Here is a 19,638-nt window from a genome sequence, read left to right as displayed (position 1 = left end):
AAAAAAAAAAAAAAAAAAAAAGAAACAAAGAAAAAGAAAAAGCAGGAAAAGCAAACAACAACAGAAACAAAAAGACTCGCTCACACTAAACAAATAGCTCTATGTCCCTGGGGCTTTCCCACCAAACAGTGGGTGACCTCACTGAAAAGCTAGCAGTAATCCCAAGCCCAGGGGGATCCTCATGGGATCAGATGCACCACTGAAAATTTCAGAGAAGAAACAAACTGGGGGAAATATTTGCAACATATATGACAATGAGTTACTATTCCTCATATGTGAAGAGTTTTTGCAAATCAATAAGAAAATTGAAGAAAACTACCAACCCCTTAATAGAAAAAACAAACCTGGGCTGGATGCAGTGGCTCACACCTGTAATCCCAACACTTTGGGAAGCCAAGGTGGGAGGATGACTTGAGCCCAGAAATTTGAGACCAGCCTGGACAACATGGTGAGACCCCATCTCTACAAAAAATAAAAAAATTAGCGGGGTGTGGTGACATGCTTGTGGTCCCAGCTGCTTGGGAGGCTGAGATGGGAGGATTGCTTGGACCCAGGAGGTCAAGGCTACAGTTAGCCATGATCGTGCCACTGCACTCCAGCAGGGTGACAGAGTGAGACACTGTCTCCAAAAAAAAAAAAAAACGTAGTTTACAGATAAATAAGTAAAACTGACCCTTGAACTTGTGAAGAGATACTCAAACTCTTCATAATTAAAAAAGTGCAAGTAAAATATTGGACTAATTTTTTTTTGCCTACAATATGAGTAAATATATAAAATACAAATATGTATTTTTGGCAAGGGAATGATGAAAATCAAGTGATTATACTTTATTGATGGGCATACAGATTGATAATAAATTGGTAAATCTGAAAGATAATTTGGTGATAACTCTAGAGATAGAAAATGTTTATACACTTGCACCTGCAATTCATTTTTGGAATTCAGAAGTTTACAAAATCTCTCAAGTTGGATGAAAGACCAGAGTGGTGGGGAGGAGTCAGTAAACAAGAAATTCCAGATCACAGAGAGGGCCAAAAGAAAATATTTAATATACACTTTTAAAGTTGTTTGAGTGTTATGTTGTGATGTAAACACTTCTTGTAACCCCCTATACTTCTGATAACAGCATTTGAAAACTGGGACACCAAAGGGAAGGAAGGGGTTTATGTGTGAGTTGGTGTGGGGTGAAGACCAGGCATAGAAGGCAAAATGGATGTAACAGTAAGAATTCGGAGGATGAACTCACGAGGATAGAGGGTAGAAGGGTGGTTATCAGAGGCTGGGAAAGGTAGCAGGGAGGCAGGGGAATAGGGATGATTAATGGATACAAAAAAATAGAAAGAATGAATAAGACCTAGTATTTGCTAGGACAACAGGGTGACCACAGTCAAAAATAATTTAATTGTACATTTAAAAATAAAACTATAATTGGGTTGTTTGTAACACAAAAGAAAAATACTGGGGAGGTGATGGATGCCCAATTTACTCTGATGTAATTATTTATACATTACATGCCACCTACTATGTACCCACAAAAATTAAAAAAGAATTAAAAAAAAAGAATTCAGAAGAAATAGGAAATCAGAACAACAAGAGTCTAGGAGAACTAACCCCAACCCATTGTGCCTCAAGATAAAAATCCATAAAAATAGTGGGGTGAGCATCAGACAACCTCCAATACTATGTTGGTAGGAGTGTAAGCAGGAGGACATGGGATATTTAGTCAATTAATTCCTAGAATCCGCAAAGATCATTTGCTTACTCTAGCTCAACTAGTGGTTTTACACCATCCATATGGATGATTTGTATGTTTACGGATTTCCAAAGTAAGACATTTCTCACTGATCTCTGGTTCTTACTTAATGGCAAAAAGGTCATCTCTGGATTAAGCATCATTGGCTTTTCTGCAGCAGGCATGATCCATCCATAGACTTACTGCCCAGGCTGGAGTGCAATGGCACAATCTCGGCTCACCGAAACCTCCACCTCCTGGATTCAAGCAATTCTCCTCCCTCAGCCTCCCGAGTAGCTTGGATTATAGGTACACGCCACCACGCCCGGCTAATTTTGTATTCTTAGTAGAGACCGGGTTTCTCCATGTTGATCAGGCTGGTCTCAAACTCCCAACCTCAGGTGATCTGCAAGCTTCGGCCTCCCAAAGTGCTGAGATTACAGGCCTGAGCCACCGCATCCGTCCCCCATAGACTATTTTAACCATCAACTTTCGGAATGCACATCCAAGACTGGCATATGTTAGTCTATGGTCTTGTTTGCATTGACTTATAGTTGTGTTTTATACAATTAAAAACACCCTTCTAAACCATCTCTTCTCCAAGGGGTTGACCTCTCCCTAAGATAAGGTGGTCAGCTTTTAAGATGTTATAAATTAGTTGTTTCCAAGTTGGCTTACATTGGGAGTAGCTGGAAAACAAGAAAAGAAAATTTCCAGGTTCCTTTCTCTAGGTGATCCAGAGCGCAGGAATCTGTGTTTGCTTAAGCTTTCCATCTGATTCTGTGACAGCCTGATTTGGGAACCACCGGAGGTGGACACAGTCACCCTTACTTGAAGAAAGGACAGAGAAGCAAACACAGCAACAGGGATGGTGTCATAAGAGAACACTTGGCTCTCAGACTGTGTTTACTGTGGTTCTTAGCCTAGTTTGTGGTTCCTGCTTTTCCTTTATTTCCTCTCCAGGGTCTCTGGCTTCCTGTGCCCAAGTAAGTTTCTTTCCTGCCTGTTCCACATTTATTTCCTTTCCCTGCATCCTCACACTTGGCCTCTCCTCTGCCAAACCCTTAAACATAAGGAAATGGTGACCTGATTATATTCACTGCAGCTGCTTGAGGCTCTTTAAAAGACATTTTAAAACACCCATAAGAAACATTCCAAAACCCAAGCAACATTTCCCCATGGAATTGTTTACACTGTGTTCCAGACTGTAGCTGGGCTGTGCCTTCTCGACATTGACATAACATTGTACCACCCAAATTGCCCATTGTAATATACATGTAAATGGCACCAGTATACTAATAAAAAAAAACCACTATTCAAAACTAAAATCTTCAACAACAAAAAAGCAGCATGGGAAGACCTGTGTTGGAAAGAGTGAAAAGTGGGTATCTATGTAGGAGAAAGACAGAGTTGGGAAATGAGAGAGCCCAGAGGACAGAGTCCCCTGGTGAAGAAAGCAAGATGGCACCTTGATTCCAGAGGCCTCAAATCTTGTGGAATAATGACAAGAATGTAGCCATGTATCACTTTGATAATAAACAGGAGCAAAGTCCTATGAGGTCCAAGTTCTTTGGTTCTTGGCTGAGACTTTTATCTCATTTAGCAACTGAAGCATTTAAAAAATCTAGTAAACACTCCAGAGTTCATGCTGTAATAGAGAGACAGCATACAACAAGGTACTCTTTAAGCATGGCACTGAAAACATAAAATATGCCTAATATACTTGGAATGTACACAGCTTGTTCACAGATAGAATGCTGGAAAACAGTGCCCATAGTGTGGAGTCCCAGAAGACAGCTTTTACTGAGTCAGCCAAGCGAATTTCTTCTCATTAGGGACCTGTGTTTTAGATGCAAATGTATTTTTCTTTTCCAGTGGTGCTTAACTTCTTTTCAATTTTGGATAAAACAGGAAATTATTTCTTAGTTTTTGTTAAAAAAAAATACGACTGTAACATTTTCCTAGTAATTTGCAAGTGTTTCCCTCAGAACTTTTAAGCACAGGCTGTTAATTTAAGGGAAGAACCATAAGGATTTTTCAGTCATATTAGGGGGAAAAAGACCAAATCTTGAGATTTTAAGTTTTAAGAATTCTGATTCTCTCAGAGATAGTCTTTGCGGTAGTCTTGATTTGCTTGTCAAATGTTTTAGTATTGAGAACTATCCACTGAGAAATGGGCTTTTTCCTTCTAGTATACTGAACATATTAAATGGCTTTCCTAGCATTAACATAAACTTCACTGAAGATGATGGGACAATATTATGAAGGCATATTATGTTTATATACACAATAAATTAATTACTTCTCTAAGTAACCATTACGATTATAAGGTGTTAAGATCATTTAAATATGGAGAATAATAATAGCTTCTATAGCATATTAAAAGCCTCTGTTGGATTGGGACCATGGCCAACATAAAATCACTTTAGAAACCATAATAGCTTATAATACAATCAACTAAAGTACCTATACCCATATTGTTTTTGAAGATTTTCCAACTCATTAAGTAAATACCTTCTTTATAGCTCCCTCTCCCTCTCCTCTCTTCTCCTCTCCTTCCTTCCTTCATTTGTACTTCCTTTCTTTGTATTCTCCTGTCTTCCTTCCTTCTCTCCTTCCTTCATTCCTTCCTTCCCTCCCTCCCTTCCTTCCTTTTCTTTTTAGACCACTGCCTAGTTAATTTTAGGAGCAAGCATTGCAAACTCAAATACCTTAGGAAGCCAGACAGATAACATAAATGAGTAAAGCTGCCAGGTATCAGAAACAGTTTGTGATTCCCATAAAGGGCTCAGGCATTGACGAGTCCAAGTGCTGACTGCTAAGCAATTCATAGAGTGGTTGAGATGAGATAGGTGAGCACCTAGACGAGAACTGTGGGTTCAGATAGGTGCTGCTGCTGCTGCTGCTGCTGCTACTATGTTTGACTTCGGAATTTTCTTTACATGCTTGGGATGGGTGAAGGCATATCAAAATGTTAGAGACATGAAAGTTAGAACTAGGAGGAAAGTTACATGTCGCCCAAGCCATTTTTCTCATTTTACGATATAGCAAAATGTCAGTAAAAAACAGAGAGCCAGAAGACCTGGATTGGAATCCTGACCTGTCACTTACTGGCTGTGTGACCTTAGGAAAATCGCTCAGCCTCGCCATCCCTCCCTTCTTATCTCCTCTAGGACATTGTTCCAGCAATTTTATCCTTCCCAAAACATGAATTTTCTTTCACCTTATCAAATATGCTGTGATTTCTTCTTTCAAAAAAAAATGTTCATGTGCTCACAGTTAATAATACTGTACTGAATGAACACTTTAAGAGGGTAGATTGCATATTATGAATTTGCTTTTCAAAATTATTTATTTATTGAGAGAGGGTCTCACTCTGTCACTATGGCTGGAGTGCAGTAGCATGATCATGGCTCATTGCAGCCTCAACTTCCTGGGCTCGAGTGATCCTCCCACCTCAGCCTCCTGCGTAGCTGGGTCTATAGGCATATGCCAGCATGCCTGGCTAATTTTTGTATCTTTTGTAGAGACAAGCTTTCCCCATGTTGCACAGGCTGGTCTTGAACTCCTGGGCTCAAGCAATTCCCCGCCTTGGCTTCTCAAATTGCTGGTTTACCACACCAGGCCAACGTTATTAGTGTTTTCTACGACAATAATTTTTTTTTTTTTTTTTTTTTTTTTTGAGACGGAGTTTGGCTCTTGTTGCCAGGCTGGAGTTCAGTGGCACGATCACGGCTCACTGCAACCTCTGCCTCCCACATTCAAGCAATTCTCCTGCCTCAGCCTCCCAAGTAGCTGGGATTACAAGCGCCCACCACCAGGCCCAGGTAATTTTTTTGTATTTTTAGTAGAGACAGGGTTTCACCATGTTGGAGAGGCCAGTCTCGAACTCCTGACCTCAGGTGATCTGCCCACCTCAGCCTCCCAAAGTCCTAGGGATTACAGGTATGAGCCACCATGCCCAGCCTACAATAATTTAAGAGAAATTCTCTTGATCCTACCACCTCAATTCTCTGTTTCCCCTCAAAGCAAAAGTTCTTAAAAGAGATGTTTTTTCACCAAGACAGCACTTGTCAAAGTCATCAGTGACCTTGAGGTTGCCAAACCCAGTGGTCATTTCTCCAAACTCACCCGACCTGATCTTTCAGCAGGATTTAACACAGGCCATCAGTCAGTCAGTCACATTTGAACTGCTTTCTTCATTTGGCTTTCACAACAGTTTCTTGATTCTCCTCAGCGCTCTCTGACCTTTTTGTTTTTTTTTTTGTTGTTGTTTGTTTGTTTTTGAGACAGGGTCACTCTGTCACCCAGGCTGGAGTGCAATGGTATAATCACAGCTTACTGCAGCCTTGACCTGCCGGGCTCAAGCAATCCTCCCACCTCAGCCTTGGATGACAGGTGTGTGCTGCCTCACCTGGCTAATTTTTTTGTTCTTTGTAGAGAGGGAGGTCTTGCTATGCTGCCCAGGCTAGTCTCAAACACCTGGGCTCAAGCGATCCTGCCACCTTGAGGGCCTCCCAAAGTGCTACGATTATAGGCATGAGCGACTGTACCCAGTCTCACTGACCATTCTTTCTTAGTCCTCTTTTAGGGTTCATCCTCATTTTCCAAATCTTTAATTTGGAATGAGCAATGACTTGGGCTTGATCCCTTCTATCCCTCAGGCCATTCTCTCTGTGATCTCATCCAGTCAATGGCTGTGCACAGGTGAATCCCAAATTTATATGTCAGCCTATTTTCTCCATGGAACTCCAGACTCATACTTAACCTCTCCACTGGATGCCTAGAAGGCATTTTTAAATTAACAAGTATATTGTAAATTCTTAATTTCCTTTCAAAACCTGCTCCTCCTATAGTCTTGCCTACCTTGTTAAAGACAGGTCATCCTTTTAGCCCTAAGCACATCACCCCATATTCTACAGCATTCTGATTTTTCTCCAGAGCATTAATCACCATCTTCCATATGATAGTATTTACTTGCTTGTTTCTTGTCTATCTCACCCTACTGAAGTGTAATCTACATAAGTACAAGACCTGGTCTCTTTTGTTAATTTCTAGATGCCTAGAGCTTGGCATAGAGTAGGTGCTCATAAATATTTGTTGTTGAAGCCGGGTGCGGTGGCTCACGCCTGTAATCCCAGCACTTTGATAGGCCAAGGTGGGTGGATTACCTGAGGTCGGGAGTTCGAGACCAGCCTAACCAACATGGAGTAACCCCGTCCCTACTAAAAATACAAAATTAGCTGGGCGTGGTGGCGCATGCCTGTAATCCCAGCTACTCGGGAGGCTGAGGCAGGAGAATTGCTTGAACCCAGGAGGCAGAGGTTGTGGTTGCGGTGAGCTGAGATCGTGCCATTGCACTCCAGCCTGGGCAACAAGAGTGAAACTCTGTTTCAAAAAAACAAACAATAAAAAATATTTGTTGGAAAAAAAAAAGGAAAGTCCCCGTGTTCATGTAGCTTACAACCTAATATGGCATGGACAATGAGGTAAGATAAACAATAAGCAAGAGAAGAATGTCATAGATAACAGGAAAGAAAATAAAAGGCCAGTTGAATTCACTCATGCAGATACATGAAATGTATTTTGTGTCAGGAGGCGGTAATTGTTATAAAGAAAAATAAAACAGGGTAAAGGGATAGATATTGATGGCAGTAGGAGGTGAGTACTATTTTATGTAATGGTCAAGAACAGACTCTTTACTGAGGCGACATTTGAGCAGAGACCTGGAGAATGGAAGGAAGTGAGCCAGGGAGACATCAAGGGGAAAAGCATTCGAGCATAGGGAACAGCAGGTGTGGGGACACTGAGCAATCATGTTTGGAGCAGCCAGGAGGACTTCAGAGCTGAGAAAGGAGGGGTGAGAGAAGACTGGCAGTGAGCCAGATCCTAAGGTCCTTGCAAACCTTGATAAGCACTTTGGATTACTTATTTTCCTGAATAAGATGAGAAGCCACTGCATTATTTCAAGCAGAAAAATGACTTGATTTGGTTTAGATTTTTATAAGATCACTGTGGCTGCTTCTGGGTGGAGTCTGTGTTACAGAAAGGGAAAGGAGTGGCCAGGAGAGCACTTAGAAGCTATTGTAATAATCTGGCCAAGAGATGATAATGGCTGAAAGCAGAATGGTAATGGTGGAGTGGTGACATCAATGGTGAAATCAGATTCCAGACATAATTGGAAGCGGAAACTGCACCAGGCACATGACACATGGCACAAAGCATTGCCCTCAGAAGGCATTCAACACATAATTATCAGATGCATACCCAAATACTTCTTATTCTCATTACAATAAAGTGTTCTTATTAATGGGTTCAAAAAAACTCCCACTTGATCAGGGTTTCTAGGAAGTTTCTTTTAAAAAAACAAAGTACAGGGCCTGGTGCGGTGGCTCACGCCTGTAATCCCAGCACTTTGGGAGGCCAAGGCGGATGGATCACGAGGTCAGGAGATTGAGACCATCCTAGCTAACACGGTAAAACCCAGTCTTTACTAAAAATACCAAAAAAATTAGCCGGGCGTGGTGGTGGGCGCCTGTACTCTCGGGAGGCTCAGGCAGGAGAATGGCGTGAACCCAGGAGGTGGAGCTTGCAGTGAGCTGAGATCACGCCACTGCACTTGAGCCTGGGCGACAGAGCAAGACTCCATCTCAACAATAACAAAAAAAAGTACCAACTCACCAAAACAATATATATATATTATATATATAAAATATATTATATATAACATATTATATATGTTATATATACTATATAATATATTTATATTATATAGTATATAGTATATACTATATAATATATTTATATTATATAGTATATAGTATATACTATATAATATATTTATATTATATAGTATATACTATATACTATATAATATATTTATATTATATGATATATACTATATAATATATTTATATTATATGGTATATACTATATAATATATTTATATTATATGGTATATACTATATAATATATTTATATTATATGGTATATACTATATAAAATATATTATATGGTATATACTGTATAAAATATATGGTATATAATACATAAAATATATTATATGGTATATAATACATAAAATATTTATATTATATAATATAAATATATTATATATTTATATTATATATACAAATATATTATATATTTATATTATATATACAAATATATTATATATTTATGTTATATATACAAATATATTATATATTTATATTATATATACAAATATATTATATATTTATATTATATATACAAATATATTATATATTTATATTATATATACAAATATATTATATATTTATATTATATATACAAATATATTATATATTTATATTATATATTGTATATTATATTATATAATATATATGTGTGTATATAATATATATGTGTATAATACGTATTATACATATAATATATGTATAATATGTATTACACATATAATATATGTATACAATACGTATTACACATATAATATGTATACAATACGTATTACACATATAATATGTATACAATACGTATTACACATATAATATGTATACAATACGTATTACACATATAATATATGTATACAATACGTATTACACATATAATATATGTATACAATACGTATTACACATATAATATATGTATACAATACGTATTACACATATAATATATGTATACAATACGTATTACACATATAATATATGTATACAATACGTATTACACATATAATATATGTATACAATACGTATTACACATATAATATATGTATACAATACGTATTACACATATAATATATGTATACAATACGTATTACACATATAATATATGTATACAATACGTATTACACATATAATATATGTATACAATACGTATTACACATATAATATATGTATACAATACGTATTACACATATAATATATGTATACAATACGTATTACACATATAATATATGTATACAATACGTATTACACATATAATATATGTATACAATACGTATTACACATATAATATATGTATACAATACGTATTACACATATAATATATGTATACAATACGTATTACACATATAATATATGTATACAATACGTATTACACATATATGTATACAATACGTATTACACATATAATATATGTATACAATACGTATTACACATATAATATATGTATACAATACGTATTACACATATAATATATGTATACAATACGTATTACACATATAATATATGTATACAATACGTATTACACATATAATATATGTATACAATACGTATTATACATATAATATATGTATATAATACGTATTATACATATATGTATATGTATATAATACGTATTATACATATATGTATATATGTATAATACGTATTATACATATAATATATGTATATATGTATAATACGTATTATACATATAATATATGTATATATATGTATAATACGTATTATACATATAATATATGTATATATGTATAATACGTATTATACATATAATATATGTATATATATGTATAATACGTATTATACATATAATATATGTATATATGTATAATACGTATTATACATATAATATACGTATATATGTATAATACGTATTATACATATAATATATGTATATAATACGTATTATACATATAATATATGTATATAATATGTATTATACATATGTACAATATGTATATTATATATTATATATGTGTGTGTATATATAATATATATAATATATATGTGTGTATACATATAAAATATATATAATATATATAAAATATATGTGTGTATATATAAAACATATATAATATATATTATATATGTGTGTATATGTAAAATATATATAATATATATTATAGATTATATATTATCTATAATATATATATTATCGATAATATATATATAATATATATATTATCGATAATATATAATATATATATTATCGATAATATATAATATATATATTATCGATAATATATAATATATATATTATCGATAATATATAATATATATATTATCGATAATATATAATATATATATTATCGATAATATATAATATATATATTATCGATAATATATAATATATATATTATCGATAATATATAATATATATTATCGATAATATATAATATATATTATCGATAATATATAATATATATATTATCGATAATATATAATATATATATTATCGATAATATATAATATATATATTATCGATAATATATAATATATATATTATCGATAATATATAATATATATATTATCGATAATATATAATATATATATTATCGATAATATATAATATATATATTATCGATAATATATAATATATATATTATCGATAATATATAATATATATATTATCGATAATATATAATATATATATTATCGATAATATATATATTATATATATACACACACACACACGCACACATATATATTTAGTGCGTTAAGTAGTTCTTAAATTTTAGGCAGAAAAAAAAGCACTTGTAAAACACTAAACAAACTAGATTTTCCCGTAAGTTGATTCCAAGAATTTAGTATTTCATATGAAAGGATCACATTGACCCTTAAATTTCTAACATTTACCATGGGCGAATTCAATTGGCCTTTCATTTTTCTCTCCCATTAGCTATGGCATTCTTTTCCCTTTAACTCCGTAATCATAAACGCAGCTATTTTCAGACCTGTCACTTATACAAACAATATATGGCAGCCGGGCGTGGTGGCTCACACCTGTAATCCCAGCACTTTGGGAGGCCGAGGAGGGCAGATCACGAGGTCAGGAGTTTGAGACCAGACTGGCCAACATGGTGAAACCCCGTCTCTACTAAAAATACAAAAATTAGCCAGGCATGGTGGTGGGCACCTGTAATCCCAGCTCTTCGGGGGGCTGAGGCAGGAAAATCGCTTGAGCGTGGGAAGCAGAGGTTGCAGTGAGCTGAGATCGCACCACTGCACTCCAGCCTGGGCAACAAAACTGTGTCTCAAAAAAAAAAAAAAAAAAGGGAATATATGGCTTGATAGTTATTGGATTCTCTCCATAGGGAAAGCATACGCTACGGTCTTTTCTATGCTGTGGATCTGAATTCCAAGTGAATGGCTAGTTGTAAAGTTAACTGGCTCTGCATTCCCCAAGAAACATGCAAAAGAGGCTGGGTGTGGTGGTTCACGCCTGTAATCCCAGAACTTTGGGAGGCCGAGGCGAGCAGGTCACCTGAGGTCGGGAGTTTGAGGCCAGCCTGAACAACATGGAGAAACCCTGTCTCTACTAAAAATACAAAATTAGCTGGGTGTGGTGGCACATGCCTGTAAATCCCAGCTACTTAGGAGACTGAGGCAGGAGAATTGCTTGAGCCCAGGAGGCAGAGGTTGTGGTGAGCCAAGATCACACCGTTGCACTCCAGCCTGGACAACAGGAGTGAAACTCCATCTCAAAAAAACAATAGAAAAAAGGAAAGAAAGAAACATGCAGAAGAGCACTCAGGGATCACAGGCAAGAGGTGCCCTGGCACTGTGGTTAGGGGACTATGCTAACCACATGAAGAATGCTAGGAATGAAGGCAGAATCCTCATTCTTCCACTGATTCTTAGCAGGACCTTCTATAGGTTACTTTATCTCCCTGTGCCTCAGATTCCTAGTCTTTAAAATAAGAACAAGTGTATAGTATCTATATCATGAGTTCATGGAACTCATTGGATAAGTTCATGCTTATAAAGGCCACAGAATATACCTTTTAGATTCTCAATTAGTATTAGCTATGTGTTATTTGTATTAATCTGTGCCAGTCCACTGGTTCATAGCCTGTCCAAAAAACTACAGTGGTCTTAGATCAGGTCCATTCTTGACTAATTCTTGCTCCCAGGATCAAAACTATTTTCCTGTCATTACATTTTAATTAAAATATTTTTTGATTCTAAAAGAAATATTTACTCATTACACAGAAAGCAATAAACTGTGGGCTCTGAAATATGACAAACCTGGAATTGAATTCTGACTCTGCCCTTCCAGAATTTGTGACCTTGTAAAGTCTTTACCTTCTCAAAGTGTTGATTTTTTCATCTGCACAATGGGACAAAAAATGGTACCTATCTCATGGTGTCACTTTGAGTGTTAAAGAGAGAAATGCAGGTAAAGTGTTTAACACAGTGCCTAGCCCACAGTAAACACTGGGAAAAAGAAAGGGAGTGAAGGGAGAGAAGGAAAGAGAGGAAAAGAAAGTAGGAAGAAGTCAATGACTGCTATAGGATAGAAGGTTTAGTAAAAGCCACACAAAGGAGAAAGGTTTGGAAAATGCTTAGACACAGAATGCATATTTTTATTTAAAAGAGAAAAAGATTTGTTGCGTCTTTTGCAATACCATTTCTCTTAAAAGGGATTTTCCTGTGTCACTCATGGGATACACTTAATATAAACTTAGAAACTTTTTCATATTTGGGATTTGTTTATATTTTCTTTGCAAGAACCAACTCAAACACACTAAGAATAATAAAAAGAATAATTCTTAATGGATGAATGTTTGTCTATTTCTCAACTTAAATAAGGTTTTGTCTCCAAAATTTCAAAATGACTTATTCACATTAATTTGAAAACTCAGACCAAAAATTTAACCCTGCTTAAATATGGTATGCTACATATAATACAACATTCAATAAATTTATTTATTTATAATAGAAATAGGGTCTCATTCTGTCACCCAGGCTACAGTGCAGTGGTAGGATTGTGGCTTACTGCAGCCTCATCCTCCCAGGCTCAAGTGATTCTCCCACCTGTCTCCTGAGTAGCTGAGACGACATGCGCACACCACCATACCTGGCTAATTTGTTTGTTTTTTTATTTTTTTATTTTTTTTTGTTTTTTTATTTTTTATTTTATTTATTTATTTATTTATTCATTTATTTTTTTGAGACAGAGTCTCACTCTGTCACCCAGGCTGGAGTGCAGTGGCACAATCTCAGCTCACTGCAGCCACCTCCTCCTGGGGTCAAGCGATTCTTCTGTCTCAGCCTCCCGAGTGGCTGGGACTACAGGCAAGCGCCACCATGCCCAGCTAATTTTTGTATTTTTAGTAGAGACGGGGTTTCACCATATTGGCCAGGATAGTCTCAAACTCCTGACCTCATGATCTGCCCGCCTCAGCCTCCCAAAGTGCTGGGATTACAGGCGTAAGCCATTGCACCCGGCGGTTTTTTTTCTTTAAGTAGAGATGATGTCTGGCCAAGTGGCCCAGGCTGGTCTCAAACTCCTGAGTTCAAGCAATCCTCCTGCCTCAGCCTCCCAAAGTGCTACAATCATAGGTGTAAGCCACCATGCCTGGCCAATAATTTGATTTTTTTTAGTCCAAAAGTTAACCAAGGCTGTATTATTTGTGGCATAACACAGACATGGAGACATTTTAGAAAAAACTAAAAGAAGAAACTGTCTTAAGCTACAGTATGATGGGTGCAGTAGTCTCTTAACTAATATTGCAGGACACCTGTGTGCTTAATTTCTCCAGATTCAAAGAAAGCTCTACTTTTTTTTTTTTTTCTTTTTTAACTGTAAGCTAAGCTTTGCTTATTTACTGAGAAGGCTGTTTGGTTTTATCATACTCATGAATCACCGCAGGAGAATGATAATGAGAAATGTAATCAGAATGCTGACAGGATGAAGACTCATGGGCCAGCCTGAAGAACAACTCATTCTCAAGGATGAAAATCAAATCTTATCCCACTAGGTAAACTCCAGCTTTGCATTGGAAGATTGAATGCAAACAGAACTACATAAAAGCCTCCATATTGATCAGGAGTGTGAGGCAAGGAAGACCTCCTTAGCATGTCTACATACCAGCATCATCTCATTATTCTCCAAGGTGAAGCACTGTGACAAAGTCATGAAGATCTAGTGCTGTCTGGCTTAGACCTAGGCTCCAGCACTCCTTGTCTGTGTGACCTTAGACAAGTTAATTAATCTCTCTGCACCTTGTTTTCTCTGTAAACTGGAGATATCCTAGTACCCACCTCATAGGGTTGTGCTAAGAATTAAATAATAGAATACCCTAAACACCCAGAGCACTACCTGACACATGGGAAGTTCTCAATATATGTTAGCTATTATCTCATTATTCATTTTATTAAACCGAATTTCACTAGAAAATGCATACTGTTGGAGATCAAAACTCACACTCTGGTGGGGTGCAGTGGCTCACACCTGTAATCCCAGCACATTGGGAAGCTGAGGTGGGCGGATCAGTTGAGGTCAGGAGTTCGAGACCAGCTTGGCCAACATGGTGAAACCCTGTCTCTACTAAAAATACAAAAATTAGCCAGGCGTGGTGGCGCACACCTGTAATCCCAGCTACCAGGGAGGCTAGAGGCTAAGGCACAAGAAATACTTGAACCTGGGAGGTGGAGGTTGCAGTGAGCCGAGATGGCGCCACTGCACTCCAGCCTGGGCAACAAGGTGAGACCCTGTCTCAAAAAACAATAACAGAAACAATAATAAACCTCACAATCTGTGAGCAGATGGAAAATCTGATGACAAATCCAATACCCTACCCTCTAGCCCAGATCCCTTTGGGAGATGGAGTGGGAACTGCAGCTGCTGGTACCTTTTTCTTTTCAGAAACAGACATAAAAATGCTGAGATAAAATAAATGTCACATCTCCACTGACTAATTTCTGAGGAAGAAGTAGTTGTTGCAATGATAGTAAGCATAAGTGACCTCGAAACAGACCAGCTCGTGGTATGCAGACCTACCAGTGGCCTGCTCTGCTAGGCAATGAATCAAGCGTCTTGTATGAGCATGTCATCTTTTTACATACAATTTACATGATGTCATGATTTTTACCAAGTGTATTTTTTACTACTAAGTTTTCACTACAATAAAAAGGGCAAGGGGGCAGGCCACTAGAGAATGGGTAGGAGAAAGAGATGGGAAAGGCATTGGATAATTTATCGAGATAGGAGCACTAGATGCTCACTTTAACAATCTTCAGTATTCATATGATACAGAAAGATCATTCTTCCCATTGTTAGGGCTCAGAAACCTATATCCCCAAATATGATGCTTTGATATTCTGAACCTGAAGAAGGCTCAAGGTCTCTCTGACCTCCCCTCACTCCTGTCTCTCAATCTTCTGTCTCTCCCCTAAGCACAGGATGAAATGGTTCTGTGAAGTTCCCTTATCTACCTAAAATCTTACCCTCCAGAGAAGAAAACAATTACTTCTGGTCTCTTCCTTGAGTTTTCATTAACTGAAACTCATATAGCGGGAAGAAAGACTGAATGAAGTCTGTCAACATATCTGAACAGACTTCTGTCACAAATTGTTGTCTGTTCTGTGGGCCCAACAGACTTTGTCCCAGGTCACTGTTGGTTCTTCAAGTAAAAATCATTTACTGCCCTTCCCCCCACTTCCTATCTCCACACTTCCTATCTCCGTTTCCTCTAAGAAGGGTATATAACCATCTGTACCCCACTGTGTGTAATTTTCTCTCTTTGCACATTAGCAAACTTCTATGCCATTTCTCCCGTTAATCTGTCCAGTGTCAATTGATTTTTCAACGAAATTTCAGAGGGCAAAGGGAAAGTTTTCCCTTGGCCCCTACTCTATGAATCCAACAACTTTTCCTGATAACTACAATCTTGATTTATGAGACCTCTCTGATACCTGACCAGTTGCAGAAGGACAAGGCTTATCGTAAGTGGCCACATGAGTTCTACCCAGGATTTCAGAAATAATTTGCAATCATTCCAAACCCTCAGGGACATGAATGGTAATTTATTTAGACATTAACTGGAGAGACAAACTGGTTCCCTGCCTAAATGGGAACCAGGTTGGCTACCTTCCAGTCGCACTAAAGACCAATAGTTTCTGTCACTGGGTTCTGTGTTTGGTTTGTGTGGCTTGGTTCTTTCACAAGTCATAGACTTTGGTACTTGCAAATGAGCCTTGTTGCAAAACTAGCTGGATTGGGACAGATTATTCTTAAGAAATGAGGCTTATCTGCAGACAGGCTCTGACATACTGAACAGCAACACGTGACAGTTTCTAGAGCTTTAGCATCATTAGTCATTCTCACTGCTGGAATGTTCAAAATGTGCATAGAAGGAAACAGACAGATGTCCTCAGGAAGCATTTGTGAATGTGTCAGAACTTTTGCTGGGAATATCCATGCCCATGTCATGTATTTTAGGGTGACCACTCAGAGATAGGGGATTTTACCAAGTAGGAGTTGGTAAAAGCACAACAGTATTTCATCAACATTTTAAAAATTGGGATGATGAAGCTATCTGCAGAAAATGAAATTAGGCTAACACTGATATCCCAACTAAAAAGAAGATCCTAGAATAAGGCTTCCAAAAAGTCATGATATACCCAGATTGAGGTAAAGGGTTTTTGTTGTTGCTGTTGTTCAAAAGAAAAAACAATCAAACAAACAAATAGAGGGTAGTGTTTCTCATAGTTTCACTTCATAGAGAAACCAATGAGGTACAAATCTTGGCATGGATCAGATTTGGATTCCTAGCAAAGAAGCATATCAAGGGATGTCCCTTGATAGGTTATCAGCATATTACAAGTCCTTAAAATATACATCTGTCTGGCTTAAAGCTTAATAAAATACATTGTCATGTTTAAAATGAAAAAAGTCTTTTTTTTTTTTTAAAAAAGAACCCAAAACCACAAATAATCCCAGAGGACAATAATCAAAACACATTATGTGGTTCCCTTCATTTCCTTTGCAACACTCCTCTTGCCTAGAGCCACTGGACTTGGTAAATAAAAATACAGAACACCCAGTAAAATCTGAATTTTAGGTAAACAACAAATAATTTTTTAATATAAGTATGTCCCATGCAATTTAATTCAAATCAAACTGGACATCTAATATTTTATCTGGCTAAGCTACCCTTGCCCTGTCCTTGGAGCTCCCCTGCTTTAGCTAATTAAAAAAAAATAAACTTGCACTTATTAAAACCCAGAGAGGCTACAAAGTGTCCTTCCATCTGGGTTCAAAGCTTGGCTCCACCACACACTCACTTTGAGATCTTGGGTAAGTTACTTTACTGTGCCACAGTCACCACATCTGTAGAATGGGATTAATAACAGTTTCTCCTTAGCAGAGTCATCTGGAGGATTACATGAGATGGTGTATGTGTAGCACAGTACTCAGCTCAAAGCAAACGTTCAACCCATGTTAGCTATTATTGTTGGCAAGAGAACACAGTGAAGAAATAAAACGGCAAAGAAGAAGGTACCTGAGATTATTCACTTGCCACGAATATTCCTTATCTATACATAGATTATTGAAAGCTGTCAATGGTTGTGACTTCATTTCTTTCACATTTATTTTATTTGACAAATAGGGAGTAGCACACAGGAACAATAAATAACCATTAATAATATAGCTTATTACAGTTTACAACAGAGCTCTTCATATTCATTTTAAAGAAAATTCAAGACAATGATTCTCAAAGACATGTATTATAAAAACTGACCCATATAGTACCGATATGCCTCCTACTCACCAATGCCAAACCCCCTCTGAGATCCACTACCCTGAATAGTTTCAAGGATTTTTAAAAAATCTTCGAAAATATTTCCTTTGGCAAGGAACCAAATTTAGAGCGATCTTTATGTATATACACAATGTAGAAAGGTTTTCTGTCCCAAATGTCTCTTTTTTTGTCCAGAGTCCCTGCACAAAACAATCCTTTCAATGTCGTCATCATCAAATACAAAGGGCAACCGGCTGGACACCACTGGCAACAAAAGGCCTTCAGCAGAATGTTTTTTTAAAAGCAAAGGCCAAAGAAAGCTGTAACCTGTGGCCTCTATTCACCACCGGAAGAGTCTAAATGCTTTTCCTCTTTTGTAATAGAGAACATCTGCCCTTCTAGGAGGATAATCTGTCTTCCAACAAGTTTTACGTGTAGAGAAGCAACATCCTTTTTTAAATGTGGCTTTCCCATGTCCTTGAATAGAAATTGTACCCTTTTCAAATGGTTTTACAGCCAGAATCTCTAGCTTGCCTAAGGGGTACCAACCTTGTTTCTTGTTCAAGCATAAATGAGAAATATTGAACATGTAAATAAGAATACCAGACTTCATTCTGAGGAAAATTCTGCTGTGCTAAAATTTTTTGTATTCTTTTTTGCAAACACTTAGTTTTTCGTCTTAGTATACATGGACAAGAGGGCAAGATAATGAGAGCATTTACGATTTAGTTGGTGTATTTGATGGAAATGACAGCCAAATCACAAAATTTTTATCCTAGAGATATTTCTTTAACATGGATTACTTGATGTCATTTTATCCAGTCATTGGATAAACAAAATTCAAGAAAATGATGCAGAGCCAAGCAGGTGTGATTTGGGACTTGCAGCAAGGCACCAGCTGGATAAGGCCAAGACATTTCCAGTATGAGGGTCCTGGACAGTTCATGCCACAGAAGACAGGAACTTCTGTAACCAGCAATATCTTTAAAAATCTAGCTTGTAGCAGCTTCCTACTTTATTTCTGAGGGGTAGCCATCTTACTGGCTTTTCTGTTTTTGTTTTTGTTTTTGAGACTGCATCTCGCTCTATTACCCAGGCTGGAGTGCAGTGGCGCAATCTCGGCTCACTGCAACCTCTACCTCCTGGGTTCAAGCGATTCTCGTGCCTCAGCCTCCAGAGTGGCTGAGATTACAGGTGTGTGCCACCACACCCAGCTAATTTTTGTATTTTTAGTAGAGACGGGGTTTCACCATGTTGGCAAGGCTGGTCTTGAATTCCTGACCTCAAGTGATCCACCTGCCTTGGCCTCCCAAAGTGCTGGGATTACAGTAGTGAGCCACCACGCCCGGCCTTACTGGCTTTTTACTATTAACATAATGTATTAAAGATCCCTTTGAGAAGGCAATTAAATAGTAATACATGTTAGGTGCAACATTTAGGTGGTTGACAGGAGCT

At 36.9% G+C, this 19,638-nt stretch overlaps 1 protein-coding gene across 6 annotated transcripts in view; it reads right to left on the bottom strand.

Moving 5' to 3' along the window:
- PALM2AKAP2 (PALM2 and AKAP2 fusion) overlaps positions 1–19,638 on the bottom strand; it is a 533,118-nt gene that overhangs the window by 127,124 nt on the left and 386,356 nt on the right. The gene's annotated exons all lie outside the window — the stretch shown is intronic.

This window comes from Gorilla gorilla, chromosome 13 (assembly GCF_029281585.2).
Source record: "Gorilla gorilla gorilla isolate KB3781 chromosome 13, NHGRI_mGorGor1-v2.1_pri, whole genome shotgun sequence".
Taxonomy (NCBI): Eukaryota; Metazoa; Chordata; class Mammalia; order Primates; family Hominidae; genus Gorilla; species Gorilla gorilla.
Note: the sequence above shows the minus strand (reverse complement) of the source record. Positions and strands in the feature narration are given on the sequence as shown.